General features: G+C 42.0%; 1 protein-coding gene across 5 annotated transcripts in view; it reads left to right on the forward strand.

The window, feature by feature from the left end:
• The window catches only part of ATP2B3 (ATPase plasma membrane Ca2+ transporting 3), a 380238-nt gene that overhangs the window by 112217 nt on the left and 247085 nt on the right, over positions 1-20936 (forward strand). For all 5 annotated transcript variants that reach the window (XM_089674938.1, XM_089674936.1, XM_089674937.1 and 2 more), the window contains exon 2: positions 20321-20540. The gene's annotated coding sequence lies outside the window, so the exon portion shown is untranslated. The remainder of the gene's footprint in view (positions 1-20320; positions 20541-20936) is intronic.

Below are 20936 nucleotides of genomic sequence, written 5' to 3' on the forward strand. Positions count from 1 at the left end.
GTGAGTACCAAAAGTTATATTTTCTCTGACTTTCAATAAGAGACGCAGCTTTTGACTGAAGATCAATCAGTACCAATACTCCTGTAGATAGCACTATAACCTACTTGTATACGGTTGGTGTTCAATCAACTGCTGTGTCCCTCAATTAACTCAGAGAAAAGGAGTTTAAGGTGAGTACATAAATTTCTATTTTTTTCTTAGATTCACTGGAAGACTAAGCTTTTGACTGAAGATCAAGATCAGTACCAGTACTACTGTAGATGGCACTATAACCTACTTGTGTATTGTTGATCTTCAAACAACACTTGTGTCCCTCAATGAGGTCAGAGAAAAGAATTTTACACGGAGTACCAAAATTTCTGTTTTCTCTTACATTCATTGAGAGAGACAGCTTTTGATTGAAGCCCAATCAGTACCAGTAATCCCATTGATGGCACTATAACTCACTTGTATTTGGTTGATCTTCAATCAACAGCTGTGTCCTTCAATAAACTCAGAGAAAGATCAATCATTACCAATACTCCTGTAGATGACTTCTTACGTCATTGACCTAATATGGGCACATTGCCATATAAGGTCAATGTCATTGGTCTAATATGGCCATATTAGGTCAATGATGTGATTTTTGCCCCTTTTGTATATATGCAGCCGCTGGGCATCTCCTGCCTGCAGCTCATCTTCCCAGCAATGGCAGCTAGCTTCTGGGTTCAAACCAAACCCAAGCGCACACTCAAGCTCATCCTTAGCTTTTGATTGCAGATCAACATCAGTACCAATACACCTGTTGATGAAACTACAACCCACATCTACTGTATGTGGTTGATCTTCAATCAACATCTGTGTCTCCTAATGTACTCTGAGAATATAATTTTAAGGTGAGTACATACATTTCAATTTTTTTCTTAGATTCATTGGGAGACTAAGCTTTTGACTGAAGATCAAGATCAGCACCAGTACTACTGTAGATGGCACTATAACCTACTTGTGTATTGTTGATCTTCAAACAACACTTGTGTCCCTCAATGAGGTCAGAGAAAAGAATTTTACACGGAGTACCAAAATTTCTGTTTTCTCTTACATTCATTGAGAGAGACAGCTTTTGATTGAAGCCCAATCAGTACCAGTAATCCCATTGATGGCACTATAACTCACTTGTATTTGGTTGATCTTCAATCAACAGCTGTGTCCTTCAATAAACTCAGAGAAAGATCAATCATTACCAATACTCCTGTAGATGACTTCTTACATCATTGACCTAATATGGGCACATTGCCATATAAGGTCAATGTCATTGGTCTAATATGGCCATATTAGGTCAATGATGTGATTTTTGCCCCTTTGTATATATGCAGCCGCTGGGCTGGGAATCTCCTGCCTGCAGCTCATCTTCCCAGCAATGGCAGCTAGCTTCTGGGTTCAAACCAAACCCAAGCCCACACTCAAGCTCATCCTTAGCTTTTGATTGCAGATCAACATCAGTACCAATACACCTGTTGATGAAACTACAACCCACATCTACTGTATGTGGTTGATCTTCAATCAACATCTGTGTCTCCTAATGTACTCTGAGAATAAAATTTTAAGGTGAGTACATACATTTCTATTTTTTTCTTAGATTCATTGGGAGACTAAGCTTTTGACTGAAGATCAAGATCAGCACCAGTACTACTGTAGATGGCACTATAACCTACTTGTGTATTGTTGATCTTCAAACAACACTTGTGTCCCTCAATGAGGTCAGAGAAAAGAATTTTACACTGAGTACCAAAATTTCTGTTTTCGCTTACATTCATTGAGAGAGACAGCTTTTGATTGAGCCCAATCAGTACCAGCAGGGGCGGACTGACAACTTATGGGGCCCCCCGGGCAATAGGGGATCATGGGGCCCGTGTCCTTGCCCAAACTCAAAAAAGCCTATGAAATAGGTACCAGGGACATCTCATGGGGCCCCCTACTGACCCCGGGCCCTCGGGCAGTGCCGAGTTTCCAAATGGTCAGTCCGCCCCTAAGTACCAGTAATCCCATAGATGGCACTATAATTCACTTGTATTTGGTTGATCTTCAATCAACAGCTGTGTCCTTCAATAAACTCAGAGAAAGATCAATTATTACCAATACTCTTCTGGGTTCAAACCAAACCCAAGCCCACACTCAAGCTCATCCTTTCCTGACATAGCTTTTGATTGAAGATCAACATCAGTACCAGTACACCTGTTGATGAAACTCCAACACACATCTACTGCATGTGGTTGATCTTCAATCAACATCTGTGTCTCCTAATGTACTCTGAGAATATAATTTTAAGGTGAGCACATACATTTCTATTTTCCCAACCACTTCTGACCAGAAAAAGTATCTTGTTCTTTTTTTTTTTATTCACCAGATGTTCAGGAAATGTCTCAGCACAGACTATACATAGCAGCAGTCCCAATTTCAAAAGGTGTTCACGCTACTGTGAGCACAAGTCGTAACTGACGCTGACGCTCATTTACCCGTATCTGAGTGGCATTGGCGTTCTACTCTGGAACAAACTGCAAGAACATTTCAATGGCAAGCCAGAAAATACGAGCGAAGTCTCTTTGCACTTTGTAGTCTCTGAAGCTTATTTGCCAGAAATAGACGCACTTATTTAAATGAGAACGTCTTATGACTTCACCGTTTGCTAAGAAAATCTCTGCATGTTTTACACTCGCTCTTCTTTCTGTTTAAGCGCAATATGCCGCTACCAGGGGGATAAAAAAAAATATTTCTATTTTTCTGTGTACAAAAAAAAAAACAACAGCAGATCGTCAGTGCAGCAGAACCACTTCTTGTCGTCATAGCAACTGAAATTCAAGCATTCCTTCCCCTCGGTCTACCTCCCATTCCCTCTACTCCCCCCACCGCCTCTCTCTATGGACACGATTTAGCCACACCGTCATCATTCATGACTACCACATGCTCAGAGCACTTTCATGCCGCGTAGATTTTGGAGGGCCAGGGGCTACCTGGTCATAGCGCATCACAGTAAAGGAGCTGTACACGTAGGACTGGTAGCTTCTTCCTCTGGACTAACTCAGATGCTCAGCCTGTTTTATACTGTGTCCCCGTACGCACCCTTTATGGGACCACAGTTACTGATTTGCAACTGTTTTAGGGTAAACATTTGGAAATCCCCCCAAAAAATGGTCATTGCTACATTAGCAAAAAAGTATGATCAGAAAAAAGATGTGGGCACACAGAACTATTCTTATCAATAGATAAAAAATTTAAACATTAATAAAGTTATTTAAAGTGTCACTAAACCCACAACAGTAAAATAAGTCTGTATATGCAGTAAAGCATGCTTGTTATACTCACTGTGGAACCTAAGGGGTTAATACTCTGCATTGTGTAAAAAGACTGTTTGATCCTTTCTCCTCTTACTGAAATGACCACCTGATAAAGACTGAAACCGTGGTCACATGCACATGCTCAGTCTGGTGTGTATTACTAGAGGTTTTTTTTTCTTGGGAGGGTGCATGTGATCAGCACAGGGCCAATCAGCATTGTCTGGTCGGATGTTTCACATCCTCCTAGAGCAGAAAGAAAACTCCTCCTACAAGCTTTAACCAGTGCTCTTCTGAAGTTGCAAGACTGCTCTAACTGCTGATGAGAAAAGGTATTTAGCAGTTTAGATTTACTAAAATAATTGCATTTCCATGTTCTATGTACTGTGGGAGACTAGATATAGTGAATGCAGGGTTCAGGGTTTAGTAACACTTTAAAGTTAAACTCCGGGCAGAAGACATTTGATATAAACGTATTCCTCGATAACCACAAAGGATATGAATTCACTTTGTGAGCACCAAATGTCTTTGCAAACCCAGTTATTACTTTGCAGAAGTAGCAGTTACAACATCACTGTGCTGTATATGATATATGAGAGGTATACAGCACAGTGATGTTGTAACTGCTACTTCTGCCACACTTCACCACAAATAAATCAAAAACGAATAACAAATACATTATAAAGCATACACTATACATATAAGTGCAATAAGAAGCACTTGGAACAGACTTATATACATTCTAAATCGTCCAAGAGTTCAATACCAGTCATATGTGTTTATGTCCCAACATCAACTGTGCATTCCTATTAGTAGTGACTACAATATTGCTCTTTCAATTTATTTATCACCACTGTGGGGAATCATTTCCCCCTGATGAAGCCATGTGACCCGGTGGAGTAATGCGTAGGGGAGGGGCTTGACATCACAAAGCTTGGAAAAATGACTGCGGTGTGGTAAATATATGCTCGAGTAATATGCGGTATCAATTGATGCATATCTACTGTATTACATTGGCGAGATAACAGTGTGATGCGCTAACACACTTATTAAATGTGAGTGTGAATTTGGAAATTGTTTTTAAGGCTAAATAAATGTTTTAAGGATAAAGCACTATGTTTGGTGATCTCTCTTTACCTATATATTGCTGAGAAGTACCACTGAGTGGAGGAGATGTTATAGAGGAGCAAAGAGGCATCATACCTGGTGTGGACCATATATAATAGTCCTAATTAAAAAGGGACACAAGCACTTTTTGACCTTACTTAGTTTGGTCATGGAATCCAAGTGAGAGCAGTCTGGTGGAGGGCTTTCACAACACACAAACACACACACACACATATGCTCACACTATATTGCTGAAAGTATTGGTACTCCTGCCTTTACACACACATGAAATTTAATGACATCCCAGTCTTAGTCTGTAGGGTTCAATATTGAGTTGGCCCCGCCCTTTGCAGCTATAACAGCTTCAACTCTTCTGGGAAGGCGGTCCACAAGGTTTAGGAGGGTGTCTATGGGAATGTTTGACCATTCTTCCAGAAGGGCATTTGTAAGGTCAGGCACTGATGTCGGACGAGAAGGCCTGGCTCGCGGTCTCTGCTCTAATTCATCCCAAAAGGGTTCTATCGGGTTGAGGTCAGGACTCTGTGCAGGCCAGTCAAGTTCCTCCACCCCAAACTCGCTCATCCATGTCTTTATGGACCTTGCTTTTTGCACTGGTATGCAGTCATGTTGGAACAGGAAGAGGCAGTCCCCAAACTGTTCCCACAAAGTTGGGAGCATGAAATTGTCCAAAATGTCTTGGTATGCTGATGCCTTAAGAGTTTCCTCTCACTGGAACTAAGTGGCCGAGCCCAACCCCTGAAAAACAACCCCACATCATAATCCCCCCTCCACCAAACTTTACACTTGGCACAATGCAGTCAGGCAAGTACCGTTCTCCTGGAAATCGCCAAACCAGACGCATGTCCATCGGATTGCCAGACAGAGAAGTATGATTTGCCACTGCAGAGAAAATGTCTCCACTGCTCTAGAGTCCAGTGGCAGCATGCTTTGCACCACTGCATCCAACACTTTGCATTGCACTTGGTCATGTAAGGCTTGGATGCAGCTACTCAGCTATGGAAACCCATTCCATGAAGATCTCTACACACTGCTGTTGTGCTAATCTAAAGGCCACACCAAGGTTGGAGGTGTTTAGCTATTGACTCTGCAGACAGTTGGCGACTTCTGCGCACTGTGCGCTGCAGCATGCGCTGACCCCGCTCTGTCATTTTACATGGCCTACCACTTGGTGGCTGGGTTGCTGTTGTTCCCAGTTGCTTCCATTTTGTTACAATCCCACTAACAGATGACCGTGGAATATTTAGTAGCAAGGAAATTTCACAGAGGGACTTATTGCACAGGTGGCGACATATCACGGTACCACGCTTGAATTCATTGAGGTCCTGAGAGTGACCCAGTCTTTCACAAATGTTTGTAGAAGCAGCCTGCATGCCTAGGTGCTTGATTTTATACACCTGTGGCCATGGAGGTGTTTGGAACACCTGAATTTAATGATTTGGAGGGGGGTCCCAATACTTTTGGCAATATAGCATATGTGTGGCAACAAAGAGGGTTGGCTTTAACGCCAACATGCTTCAAATATGCCTCCATGTGCAGCAGAGCTTTATGTGCCGGGACGTGCTCATTGCTCACTCCCAGCACAGTGACTAAGCTGTCAAAGGCAGCTCTCAATCCATACTAATTAACAGAAGTCAGTAGACTCCAGATCATGTGATCACTGTAACAGCCAATCACAGTGGTCACGCGATTATTATTATACAGGATTTATATAGCGCCCACAGTTTACGCAGCGCTTTACAACACGAGGGCAGATAGTACTGTTACAATACAATTGCATACAGCAGGAATCAAAGGGCACTGCTTGTTAGAGCTTACAATCTACTCAAGTGAGACAAAGGTAATAACTATGGGGGGTGAGCTGATGGAGAGAATAATAGTAGAGTTGTTAGGCGGAGCCAGGATACCCTTCTCTGAAGAGAAAAGTTTTCAGGGATCGCCTACAAGTGGACAGCGAAAGAGATAATCGGAAAGATTGGGGTAGAGAATTCCCTAGGATGGGAGAAGCTTAGGAGAAGTCCTGGAGGTGACAAGGGAGCTAAAGAGCAGGAGGTCTTGAGAGGAACGAAAAGAACAATTTGGTTGGTAGTTTTAGACCAGGTTAGTGATGTAGCTGGGGGTTGAGTTGTGGATGGCTTTGTAAAACGTTGTTTGCACTTTGAATGTAATTCGTTGATCCTTCCGGCTGATCCTTCCTACTCCCCAGGTATACAGACGCTATTAAAGGGATGTGTTTCCACTTCCTGGTTCCTGAGACACTGGTGACATAGCCAAGGTTTCAGAAATGGTGGTGTTTGAAAGGGGGATCTGCTTTAATTTTTTCAGTTTCAGTTTTATGCAGCAGGCTCAGATCTTTACTGTAAAAGAGATTTGGGTGGCAGTAGAACTGCCCAATCACTTCAATGTGACTTGTCCCTTCCCAGCTGGACCCCGCCACTCCTTGGTTCATGGGCTGAATCCATTCAGACCAACAGATACAATATCAGGATGGGAGTCAGGTGCATAATGGGGAAAATATGTTTCCCGATCTCCTTTGTTGTGTGTGAACCCAAAAGTGATGAGCTCTGAGCATTTCTGGGTTCAGAGCTGTCTAAATCCCAGAGCAAAGTGGTTGTAAACCTTTACATATCCCCAGTGAAGTGACTGGCCTCAGGTGATACACAGAGATGAAACAAATCCTCCTACATAAGTTGTACCTGTTTATCTGCAGTATTCTCTTCTCTACATCCATTCAAAGTGCTGAATTTATAAAGCTTGTCTGAGAGTTCAGAAAGCAGGGGGTGAGGAGAGCTCAGTGAGGAGAGCTCTGAGAGGGAAGGTGACACACCCCCCTTCACACAGCTCATAGGAACAGAGCTGAGGCTGTCAATCTGCTGGAGCTCCCTTCCATCACCATTTTTCTATAGTGTCAGAAAAACTTGTCAGAAGCCAATAGCAGAGAAATGAAGCAGCAGACAGAAACGACACTCTTAATTGAGACAAGTACACACTATAGAGCAGTGTTTCTCAACCTTTTTTCAGTCAAGGCACCCTTTAAAATTATGGACAATCTCAAGGCACAATGTAAAATTATGGACAGTCTCGAGGCGCCCTATTCTAAAATGTAAAAAAACTATTCTAATAGTTTTACATAATGCTTCAACATCCACACATGTAGGACACCAAACGTTAGACGTGACTTATTCTACCAAATCAAATACACTTTTGTACACTTGTACTGACTAGTATGCCAATGTTTCTCTTCTCCCTAAGTTTTTCTTCATCCCTCAGCTAATGTGACCCCAAGTGCTGATGGAGAGGGGCAGGGGAGGGGCAAACAAAAATGCTGTGCAGACGACCAACATCCTCCTTATCAACTGATGTCATTTTTTGTTGGGATGCCAGCAGCTAGAAGGTCATAATGATGGACAATGAAAACCTGTGGCTTTGTGTAACTAAAACACTTGTTTTAGGGTGGCTATGCTCACTCAACTGTATCCATAGAGGGGACCATGGTTGCCACTAGAGATGAGCGAATCGAACCAGGCGAACCGGAATTCGATACGAATTTCAGGAAAAATTCGATTCGCGTCGAATCCGAATATTTGCCTACTTCGGGTGCGCGAATCGGATTTTTCCCGATCAGCCAAAAAAGTGTGCCTGCAGAAAGCTCCGCTATTTCTGACATTTCTCTGACAGTTCCTTCACATGTACAGCGGTTGAAACATTGTATCTATTAGTTTCCATTTAGGATACAGATGTTTCAACCGCTGTACATGTGAAGAAGCTGTCAGAGAACTGTCAGAAATAGAGGAACTCTGCACATACACTTTTTGCCGGTTTGGAATTCTTATTTTCATCCTACTTCTTCTTCTTCTTCTTCTTCTTCATCCTCATCCTCAGAAGAAGAGGATGAGGATGAAGAAGAAGAAGAAGAAGAAGTAGGATGAAAATAAGAATGATTCCAAGCCGGCAAAAAGTGTATCTGCAGAGCTCCTCTATTCTGCAGATACACTTAGAGGAGCTCTGCAGATACACTTAGAGGAGCTCTGCAGATACACTTTTTGCCGGCTTGGAATTAATCTTATTTTCATCCTACTTCTTCTTCTTCATCCTCATCCTCAGAAGAAGAAGAAGAAGAGGATGAGGATGAAGAAGAAGAAGAAGAAGTAGGATGAAAATAAGAATAATTCCAAGCCGGCAAAAAGTGTATCTGCAGAGCTCCTGTATTCTGCAGATACACTTAGAGGAGCTCTGCAGATACACTTAGAGGAGCTCTGCAGATACACTTTTTGCCGGCTTGGAATTAATCTTATTTTCATCCTACTTCTTCTTCTTCTTCTTCATCCTCATCCTCAGAAGAAGAGGATGAGGATGAAGAAGAAGAAGAAGAAGAAGAAGTAGGATGAAAATAAGAATAATTCCAAGCCGGCAAAAAGTGTATCTGCAGAGCTCCTCTATTCTGCAGATACACTTAGAGGAGCTCTGCAGATACACTTAGAGGAGCTCTGAAGATACACTTTTTGCCGGCTTGGAATTAATCTTATTTTCATCCTACTTCTTCTTCTTCTTCTTCATCCTCATCCTCAGAAGAAGAAGAAGAGGATGAGGATGAAGAAGAAGAAGAAGAAGAAGAAGTAGGATGAAAATAAGAATAATTCCAAGCCGGCAAAAAGTGTATCTGCAGAGCTCCTCTATTCTGCAGATACACTTAGAGGAGCTCTGCAGATACACTTAGAGGAGCTCTGCAGATACACTTTTTGCCGGCTTGGAATTAATCTTATTTTCATCCTACTTCTTCTTCTTCTTCTTCTTCATCCTCATCCTCATCCTCAGAAGAAGAAGAGGATGAGGATGAAGAAGAAGAAGAAGAAGTAGGATGAAAATAAGAATAATTCCAAGCCGGCAAAAAGTGTATCTGCAGAGCTCCTCTATTCTGCAGATACACTTAGAGGAGCTCTGCAGATACACTTAGAGGAGCTCTGAAGATACACTTTTTGCCGGCTTGGAATTAATCTTATTTTCATCCTACTTCTTCTTCTTCTTCTTCATCCTCATCCTCAGAAGAAGAAGAAGAGGATGAGGATGAAGAAGAAGAAGAAGAAGAAGAAGTAGGATGAAAATAAGAATAATTCCAAGCCGGCAAAAAGTGTATCTGCAGAGCTCCTCTATTCTGCAGATACACTTAGAGGAGCTCTGCAGATACACTTAGAGGAGCTCTGAAGATACACTTTTTGCCGGCTTGGAATTAATCTTATTTTCATCCTACTTCTTCTTCTTCTTCTTCATCCTCATCCTCAGAAGAAGAAGAAGAGGATGAGGATGAAGAAGAAGAAGAAGAAGAAGAAGAAGTAGGATGAAAATAAGAATAATTCCAAGCCGGCAAAAAGTGTATCTGCAGAGCTCCTCTATTCTGCAGATACACTTAGAGGAGCTCTGCAGATACACTTAGAGGAGCTCTGCAGATACACTTTTTGCCGGCTTGGAATTAATCTTATTTTCATCCTACTTCTTCTTCTTCATCCTCATCCTCAGAAGAAGAAGAAGAGGATGAGGATGAAGAAGAAGAAGAAGTAGGATGAAAATAAGAATAATTCCAAGCCGGCAAAAAGTGTATCTGCAGAGCTCCTCTAAGTGTATCTGCAGAGCTCCGCTATTTCTGACAGTTCTGTGACATTCACTCCATACAGCGGTTGAAACATTGTATCTATTTGTTTCCATAAATGGATCCATTTATGGAAACAAATAGATACAATGTTTCAACCGCTGTATGGAGTGAATGTCCCAGAACTGTCAGAAATAGTCTATTTCTGACAGTTCTGGGACATTCACTCCATACAGCGATTCGGCTGTATCTGGTGTAACTTGGTGGTTAATTGTCCCCAAGATGGTATAATAGTGGCTGGGGACCTTGATAGGAGGTTTGTAGCAGATACAGCCAGTCTTCTGACTATATGTGCTTTCAAAATTCTAGACCAGGTAGGAGGTCAGTTTTCATAAATATCATGTTGTTCTATGTTTTTGTCTTGTAATTAAGTTCTGTTTTGTTTGTATTTACAATAAAATGTCTGCTATGGCCATTTAACTCCAAAAAAAAATAGTTGTCTGGTTAATTTTAGGAGGGGGTGGGGCTAGTTGTCTTTTTTTGGGGGGATTGAAGCTGTATCTGAAGTCTGTAAGTTTATCTGAAGTCCCTCGGTCATGATTTGAACTACTATCCCCTCTTCATCTAATTAACACTAAGATAGTGGGAACATTGATATATCCAACACACACATGAAGCGCTACTCCAAACTCCACTAGCAGATCGCCCCAGTGATTCACTCTCTTCCGGGTGTAGCTCACCAAGGACTCATCCTGCCTGATCATCAGCAGGATAAAAAAGAAAGAGATGGAAGTGCACACCAAAAGCTGCTCAAAATCAAAATGTGACAGGAAGGCTTCAGCTCTGTCCCCTTCTGAACTATGCCCCTCCAATGCATTTCTATGACTACTCCCATGACTGGTGAAATGCGTTAATGGGTCGTGGTTCAGGAGCACATGAAGCTGAGGACTTCCTGTCACATTTAATCTCAAGCAGCTTACAGTGTGTGCTTCTCTCTTTTATCTTGTTGAACACTGATACTGTATATCAAATATTTGTCAGTTTATTGTGCAGTACATTACAAGGACCCTGAAATTTTGGCAAGCATGTCAATTAATTTTCTGTACTTGTAGAAAATGTACTTATTTTGATAATAGCAGCCACCAAAGCTAAGCCAGTAAGCTACAATATATTCCATATTTGTTTTTAGGATGAGATATCTTTTAAAGTGGTTTTTCACCCCCTCTACCCCCTCTTTTTTTTAACCTCCCACTTAATGGCAGTGAGATTCGCACATTGTAGATACCCACCTGGCAGATCCAACACTGTCCAGTGGAGATCCTCCTCTCTTCCAACAGCACTCGGCCATGTCTTGCTGTGACATCATGGAGAGGCTGCTGGCTGAACCTGGAGCTCTGGGTTCAGCTGGCAAGTCTCTCAATGATGCCTTGCTAGGCCCACCCCTCCTCTCTTACTCAACAAAAGGCTTTGCCTACTGGGATATGGGATGCTCATATCTCAGGAGGCAAAAGGTAAAATAGGACACATTTTTCATCTAGGGAAATGACTTGCATGGGGTGGGGGGGCGAGGTCGGACACATTCCTTAAAAAAAGTATACAAATAAAAAAAAAAAGATCCCTAATCGGGCAGAGGACCGGAGGAGCAGTGGAGAGGAGGGATGATAACCATTACAGTGCTGGCTGGTTAGAGTTAGCATATTATTAAACCATGCAGGATTTTTCATCTTTCTTTGCCTTAGTCACAAAATAATTAAAGCTGAAGTTTAGATGGACTATTTAAACATATAGTAGTTACCAGGGGTGGACTGACCATTCGAGCACTCGGGCACTGCCCGAGGACCTGGGGTCAGTAGGGGGCCCCATGAAATGCCCCTGGTACCTTTTTTATGGGCTTTTTTAGGTGTGGGCAAGGACACAGGGGCCCCTATTGCCCGGGGGCTCCATGAGTTGTCAGTCCGCCCCTGGTAGTTACACTGGACCTATGTACTGTAATCATATTTGTGCCATACTTGTGGGATCCCCGTGGAAGCTGGAAATCACTGTAGTAGGCACTGCTACTCAAGTGATCTCCACTAGTTTCTGGGTCCCATGGCAAGCAGCTGTCCTACTGCTTATTGAACAGGACGTAGGCTATTCGGCATGGGTGCCATTCAGAGAGCACTGTATTTCCTTAATCATTGCAAAATGTTATCTGATTGGACAAGGTGGAGAGGCGGGGCAGTGGTGCTACTGTCTCAGCCTCATCCAATCAGAGAACGCTTTGCATTTATTGAGTAGATGCAAAAAGTGTTCTCTGAATAGCACCCAGGACCTGGAAGCTAATGCAGATCACTAGCCTACTACATCGATTTCCAGCTTACACAGGGATCCCACAGGTATGGTACATAGACAGAGGCGGACTGAAAACTCATGGGGCCCCCAGGCAATAGGGGATCATGGGGCCCGTGTCCTCACCCACACTCAAATCACACCCAAAAAAGCCTATGAAAAGGTACCAGGGGCATCTCATGGGGCCCCCTACTGACCCCAGGCCCTCGGGCAGTGCCCGAGTGCTCGAATGGTCAGTCCGCCCCTGAACATAGATACTTACATTTATCCAAGTTGGACCAATGTAATTATGTAAAACTTGCCTTACCTAATATTCTACTGTAAAAAAGAACTTGATTTGATATTGTTATTAGATCTTCATACAGTGAATGCCCATTCATACTGGCTGTAGATGTCTTTTGTTGCTGCCATGCTGCTTTTAATATGGGGAGGTCTTCCAGGTTGAATCTCTGGGATCTGGAAATGTTTTTCTTTGGAGAACACTGACCTGGGACTAAGTGAGTGTTTGGTGGCAGCACAGATTGTAAACAGCCAGAAACACAGAGGCTGCAGTGATGGTGCCACTAAAATATTAATAAGCTCCTCTCCGTTGCTATTTCTCTCTGAGCATCAAACGTCCTTGTTACCGAAGCTCATTTGATGGACACAGACTAAAGGGATGCACATCGCACTGGAGGAATGTTATTACGACTAATGGCAGGAAGTTATTATTCATTGATGTTTATAATGGAAACTGGGAATGTGCAGGCCTTGTCAGTTTACATCTCTCCTGCGAGCTTGGTTTTGCATCAACGACCCAGAGAACCAAGCTAGGTATGGGTCAAACATCCGTTCTGACAAAACGCATCCTCTATTCTTTCTTCGCTGCACTTAGGCAAGAGAATGCTGAGGTTTGACCCACATGTACGTTGGTAGAGGTCGTAAGCCTGACACCGATCATTAGCACGCTAATCTGTCTTCTAAGGGAGCATCTGGAGAAAGGACAAGGCTCCGGTAACACGAGCATTGTGGTGAAGGTATTGCCTGTGGAGTTAGTGACTCTGTAATCCTACCTGCTGTGAAGTCATTGCTTAGCAAGAAGAATGGATTTCTTTTACTTGTCAAAAATCAAATTCCTATGTGAAGATCATATGTTAATGTTAAGCGATCATCTGCTGTAGATCATAAGGATATTAGCTGAACTGTAGCATTTTTAATGTAGATAAAGTTGACCCTGTGAGGGCACCAATGTGGCAACTGCCATGCTATGGTGTAGACATCATGGCTGTGTTCCTGATCCTGGCTTAGTTACTTTTTTAAATAACAAACATCTCTATACTTGCACACAGAGTGGCCCTAAACCTTCTCTTCTCGGGTTCCCCACTGGCACTCCTGACTCTTCTCTGGCCAGTGCCCCCATGGATTTAGGCTTTATAATGAATTCAACCTAGGACAGGGTCCCAGAGTCCACACTGAATTATGGAAGTTGTTCAAAAATGACAAACAGAGGGCAAAGGATTAGTCACCAGTATTGCCCATGCACATTAATGACTTAAGATGCTGTATTCTGCACTGTGTTTAGTTTTTGATATCTTGGTAGAAGAGCAGGACTTTGCTTCCTCGTGTTTACTTCCTCATGTTCCTCCAGCAAGGAGAACAGTGAGTAGAACTGTACTGACATCACTAAATCTTGCTCCAAATCTTTTAAGGCTAGCATTTAGAGGCATCAGAGCTGTAGATGATCTCATACTTTAGAACTACAGCTACAGGGCCTAGGCACCCTCACATGTCAGGAAGTGCACTGCTTTTTTTCAGGGGGCATTTAAGAGAAAGGTAAATCTGTCCCAGTACTGCCTAGACACAACAAACAAGTCAGCAATATCTGATCTTAGCTTTAAGATTTCAGAGCTTCACTTTGGCTGAAAAGCTGATCTATACATTTGTTTTCTTCCAACTTGACTACTACTATGCTCTAATCGCTGGTGTACCTAAATACACTATTAATCGACTACAATATGTACAAAATTCATCAGCCAAAGTCCTGACTAGGTCTGGTACAAGTGATCATATTAACCCTATCCTGGAGTCAGTGCACTGCCTACCTGTCGAGTTTCGCATAGACTTTAAGATCCTCTTCCGCAGCTACAAGGCTCTTCATGGCTTTGCACTCTTATCTATCTGAACATTTACCAATGTACTCCTCTCATAACCTCAGCTCCTCAAATTCTGGTCTTTTATGTCCCCCCCCCTACTCACCTACACTTGTTGAGAGCCTTCTCCAAAAAACATCAGAGAGTTTTCTTCCGTAAACTTATTCAAATCTAAAACCTTTTTTCTTTAGACAAGCATTCGCTTAATTGTCCCTTTTTTCTTTTGTTTTATCCTGTGTATTTCTTGTGTTTGTGTTTCTCCTGTCCTTGTAAAGCACTTTGAGAAGCTACCTATATAAAATAGAAACAAATGGCACCAAAATACATTTACAATTGTTTGTGCCTTGTCTTGTCATCCCTGATCCATTCACACCCTAGCAATTTGAATTGTTTCTTGAAGCGCTTCAAAGCTCAACATCCTCATTATATTCCTTGGTGCCTGTTCACGCTTGGTGTCACTTAAAACTTGTCACTGGAATCTCAAAAAAGTACATGAGCTCCTAGGCGTTAAGTTTTGCAGTTATAGACTTCATTAAGAGCACCTCAGAAATGCCCCAAAAAAATGTGTTTCACATGATTTCCTGCCTTCACTTCTCTTAGTAACTAGGTTTCTGTTGGCTGAAAAAACACTGAAGCCTAAAAACACTTGAAAAACTTACCTTCAGAAGTGCATGAAAAAAAAAAAAAAACGGAAAAAAAAAAAAAACACTTGAAGAAGCTCAGATGTGAAACACATTCTGTAGGTAATTCAAGCAGCAGAAAAAAAGGTTTGCTGGAAACTACAGGACTTTCTGAAGTACAAATATTATACCACATTCAAAGCAGAACAATTGCGGACACATAGGGGTTTATTTACTAAAGCTGGAGAGTCCCAAATCAGACTCCCTTCTGCATAGAAACCAATCAGCTTCCAGGTTTCATTGCCAAAGCTTCATTGAACAAGCTGAGGTTAGAAGCTGATTGGTTTCTATGCAGAAGGGAGTCTGATTTTGGACTCTCCAGCTTTAGTAAATAAACCCCATATTGTCATCACCTACCCTAACTTATGTCAAATCAAGACCATTTTTCCTTCATTTTACAAGTTTTTATTGCCAATTATGTAGATCTCTAATCAACTGGGATCTATAATTTTTTTTATATTATTGTGCACATAATTTTGGTACATTGATATTGACTATAAAGCAGTAAATACTGTACATAAGTGTTAGAAAATTCTGCATCTTGTCATTAGTGTTTGTTTCTGCATCATAGATTTTTTTCTTATATTTCTTATTAGTATTATTAATATTATTATATTTGGTTTCAATGTTCTCCAGAATGATCCATCTTCTGTTTGGGTCTTCAGACTTTACAGAAGCAAGTTCATAGTTTCTGTGACTGTCTCCATCCACATTATTGCCAGTCATCTTTTTTTTCCCTTTTCCTTTCAACTTCACCAAGTATAAGTGTCATTTCCAGCAAGTTGTCCCTCTCATAATATGTCCAAACTAAGACAGCTTTAGTAAAGATATCTAGGCTTCTAGTAAAAGATAGGGCTTGATTTGTTGAAAGACGATGTTCTTAGAATTCTTTGTCAACTCCAAAGATCAAGGACATCAGTACTTTTTTCATTCTTGCTTCTTCACTGACCAGCTTTCACTGGAAAGTTACTGACAATACAGGTAATGTAGACAGTTTGGATTTTCATCTTAAAGACTCAAGTCCATTTGAAGATCTTTTCTAGGTCTTCCATTCTTATTCCACCACATACAGTAGCTGGGATTGCTGTATTTCTGTACAAAAGGTTGGATAATTCACAGCAACGGTGGTTAACTTACTAGTTATAGGGGGCTTCTGACATCAGCAAAGGGCCACACATAATAATAAGTGAATGTAATGTAATAAAAAGCTATCAGATACTGCAGAATACAGGAGATGGTAAAAAAAACAAACTGTAGGCACATTGGAGAAATTGCTGGAAAATGCCTCAGCACAATTTAATGAAAGCCAGTCTTAGGAATATTTTTCTTCACTGGCACCTACATAATTAAAACACAGACCAGTGTCTGCAGAGGCCCCGCAGGGGATGTGTTAAATAGTGAGTGCCACAGTCAGAGGCCAGGCTCGGAGACCAGTAGCAAAAGCAGTAGACAGGCTCCCACTGACCGGCAGGATAGGTATACAAACAGGTGTTCACCGGAGATCCTGATGGTGAAGATAGGTTTTGCTGCATCTTAGTGCCAGGTCGCAGTCCCCAGGATCGCCCTACCAGGAGGTGAGCAAGCCAGGGTCAAGTAGCAGATATTCAGTAGGGATCAAGCAGAAGCATAGTTGAGGAACAAGCCAAAGGTCAGCAATGAGTGGTAGCAGAGATATCAATTGCTGCAGGAGAGACAAGAGCTAGATATTGGCTGGAGAGAACACAAGAATCTGGCAAACAGGAAGTGCAGAGACATGGCTTAAATCAGGAAGTTCATGAGAGGAGCAAAGGTTCAAAGTTCAAGAAAAACAAGGTTCAAGGCAGGATCATTCAGCGAGCTATCCAGCATCCCAGGTGGCTCAGCAAGAATACATCACCAGACACAACAGAGGTTGCAGGTTAATATCGAAGTCCTGACAGTGGGAAACACTTATAGAGGAAAAATACAATACTAACCCCTTACTTCACAGCATCATTGTCTCGGACACAAAGATTGGTGTCCCTGTTATTTTTTGCCTGGGGCTTCCCAAATATCTAAGGGTGGATCAGTGAGACATCAACCCCTTGTGATCTCTCAGCAAGGCACAGCCTGGCATACCAGGTTACAGTCCCATTATCAAGCCCACACTATTCACTTCCCCCTGTCCCTTTGTCACCGCACACAGGTTCATGATCAGGTATCTGTTACTTCTCATTTACTCCTGTAGAACCATCCTGATAAAGTTCCAAATGACTAAGCTCCCTTGGAGAAACCCATGTCCACATATTGTATGCCCATACATACTCATCCCAACTAAAGGGGTCATGGTTTCCCTCCGCACTCCAACAGGGAGATGTCAAATCACTGCTGGCACACGGCTCTGATCAACATGCACTCACATGTCTTCTGTGCAGGCTCTGGACAAGAAGCAATCTTCTGCTGCTCAGATTACCACCAAAAAGCCAAGTCACTCAACCCCCATCGTTTATATACCTTAGCTGAGTGATAGAAGGGAGGTGGCAAAGCAACATCAAGGTGGAATCCCAACCTAAAGAACCAGGAATGAGCCTATTTAAACTAATATTACTGGATTTTTGTGGCTTTTGCCAAAAGGCAAGAATGACTTTCAGATAATAGGACACTGGGCAACTATGATCTTGGGCCAGGACTGGCCCTGTTGAAACAATCCTTACTGTTTCCCCTTCATAAGTCAGAAATATCCAGCAGTGGCTTCCTTCCTGCTAAAATAATATATAAACACAAAGGTCAAATAGGATAGATGTTTATGGAGGTGCTGGCAAATAAGACTTCTGTATATGCTTGGAATATGTTTTAGACTATTGGAACAATACTTCTGACCTCCAGTGGAAATATAACCCAGAAGAGTCTGCCAGGTAGAAGAACGTTGTGTGAAGTGATTGTAAAGTTCTCCTATCCAGAACTACTCACTACTCACCTCTTTGCAATTTTTCTCGACAACCTACTCTGTCAAGAACCCACCCTCAGAAAACAAGGATCTTTGTTCCTTTATACCCTTTTGCTACATTCCTTCAGAATGCCTAGTCGTTGTGTCTGGTGGTACACCTGCAAGTACCTTTTAGGTGCTTTTCTTCATCTTGACTCTCCCATTTTGTCCACACTGCACACTTAGTTTCCCACCATTGCCATCCAGGTCACTTTCTGTGTATTGCCAAAGTTAATGGACCTGAATCCATATTGCTTGAATACTAAGGAAGTCAGGGTTAGTTGGGATCTCCAACTCTTCTTTTGCCTTTTCTTGATTAGGGCCTTATGCAGTAGTACAGTGAGACTGGCCCTGTTGAGGGTTAGAAAAGGCACCTCTAGATCTATAATATTAAGCAATATCTAAACAGCTTTCTACCATATTGCTTTATGGGTCAGCCATACCAAGTGCTTGTCTGCATTCCCATTAAAGTTATTTTAATGCATGCTAAGCAAGGACCAATGCTAGTAAGTACTTATCGGTTAACTCAGATGGATATTGGGAAGTACTGTATGTCAGGCTCAATGACCTTGCTGTTTGACAGTCTTTAAAAATAAACACAAAAAAGCACTAATTAAATATGGATTTATTTTCTGTACATAGCATGTACTGGGGGAATTACTGCCTTAATGCACCAGATATTCTGTAGGCCCAGAATCGCTAATGTACACAAGATTATGTGTGAGTGGGGCATTTGAAATAATAATGAGCAGCAATAAAGCTGAATTATTCAATTGAATTGGTGAACTCTGATTACCAATTCCTCTTTTGATGTACACTAAGTGGATTTAAATTATCAAATGTATAGAGAAAATGTATCTTGCTTTAAAGGGGAACTCCCTGTTTGCCAATGCTACATCAGATAAGGCTGAACTCCAGGGATGATATATGTTGCAGACATTGGGCCAGCTTGGCACAATGTAAGTATGCATATGTGATCCCTGATCAGCCTCTGTGGAAGTTGGAAATGAATGTAGCAGCCTGTGCTATACAAGTGATTACCACGGTCTTGTGGGTGGTTGGCAGAGTGGGTACCTTTCTGTGTAGTAACCGCAGGGTGTCATTAGCACAGCATGGCCACAATTCAATACTTTTTTTTCTTGTTTTTAGATAGAGTATGGGGTAGGCTTATAAATCCTGACAGTTTTTTTTTTTGCTGTCTCTTTACCACTGGGGAAATTTTCCATTACTTCCTTTCCCAGAAAGGCAACAGAAAGTTAGAGAAACTCTCACATCCAACATGGGATCTCTCATTTTGGACATTTGTCCCAAGGCATACTTACCAACATCGTCATCCCAGTACCCAGGCCATAATAGGTCAATGGTGTTATGAGCATCATTGCTCCTTTAAGTGCAGCTGCAAGGCAGATTGGGCCAGTACAGACAGCTTCCTTTTGGGTTTGGCCAAACATGGGTGTGGACTAAACTGAAGCTCATCCCTAGTTACTAGTATTGTCGGTAGGCTCCACAGCTGATCTTTTCCCCAGTACATGCCTTTTTCTGCACTGTCTCTGTGTGGAGGTGGCCCTGTTTGTAGAGACAAGGCTTTGCTTCCTCATGTCAGAGCTGCCTTCTTGATAACCGGTGATCTGATGACTGGTGGAGGATATTCAAAAAGCAGCAAATTCGTAGAGGAAGCAAAGATCCACAAAACAAATAAAAAACAAGCAGGGAGATCCTTGCAGTGCAGGTCCTCAGGTACAGCTTCCTATCCAGAGTTGTCTTTCTGATGACTTGTGATCTAATGAGCAACAGCAGAAGAGCTGGAGGAACCATACATCAACAGAATGAATGAAGTAGAAGCAGGGAGATCCTTGCAGTGCAGTACAGCTTCATCTCCAGCAAAGGGAACAGTGAGCAGTACATTAGTGACATCACCAAACCTCACTCCAAATCTGAGACAGGCAGTGAGCCTTAGATATTCACATACGGCATATATACAGCTACTAGGCTGCAGCCACAGGAAATGCACTTCTATTTTTCAGGTGGAAATCAAGACATTTTCTGAGTACTGCTTAGGCACAGTTATTATTTTGTTTCCTATAACATAACAATCTTCACTAAATTCAGGTCTACTTTAAGTTTTATTGACCAGTCCTGTTTTCCTATGCTGTAAAGCTATAATAACTGTGTTCAAAAAATAGCATTGGTTATTCTTAACCATCTTAATGTTTTTCCAATAGGTTTTCTCAGTGCAGCGGAGACACAAGGTGTGCTTGCCCCTGACTGGGTCACTACAGCAGTTTGCAACTGAGACTGGAAACAACGCCGTCCATGGATTGGCCCCCTCACTCAGCTCGGACTCGCAGTGGTGCCTGTGACTGTTAGATGTGGCTGCATTCATGAATGAAATACCCAGTAAACGTTGTGTTATGACGCCGCCTACAACAAGATCCTAAACAGGTAGGGATCTGCGGTGATGGTCTGCAGTGTACAAGCATTGCTGTGCGCTTAAGATATATAGCAATATAGCCGGCAACTCATTTCTTCATCATAATTCGATTGCTGTGGGCTTAGTTGCTTTCTTTATGTTTTCTTTTTAATGCAAAATGAAGTGAGAAACCTCATTGCAATAGTGAAGCTACATGAGGTATAAAATTTGAGGAGAGTCCATAATATCCTTTTCCAAAGTGTGGGATGTCCACAGATCCTCAATTTAAAGAGACCCTGTAGTGAGACTGTTCATTGCAACTAAATTCTTCCTATTTTTTATTATTATTATGCAGTATTTATAAAGCGCCAATGGTTCGCTCAGCGCTGTACATTACAATGGGAGACAATACATGAGACAGTACAATA

The sequence above is a fragment of the Staurois parvus genome, unplaced genomic scaffold (genome assembly GCF_062004578.1).
Source record: "Staurois parvus isolate SC_StPar_1 unplaced genomic scaffold, SC_StPar_1.0 ptg000154l, whole genome shotgun sequence".
In the NCBI taxonomy this organism is placed as follows: Eukaryota; Metazoa; Chordata; class Amphibia; order Anura; family Ranidae; genus Staurois; species Staurois parvus.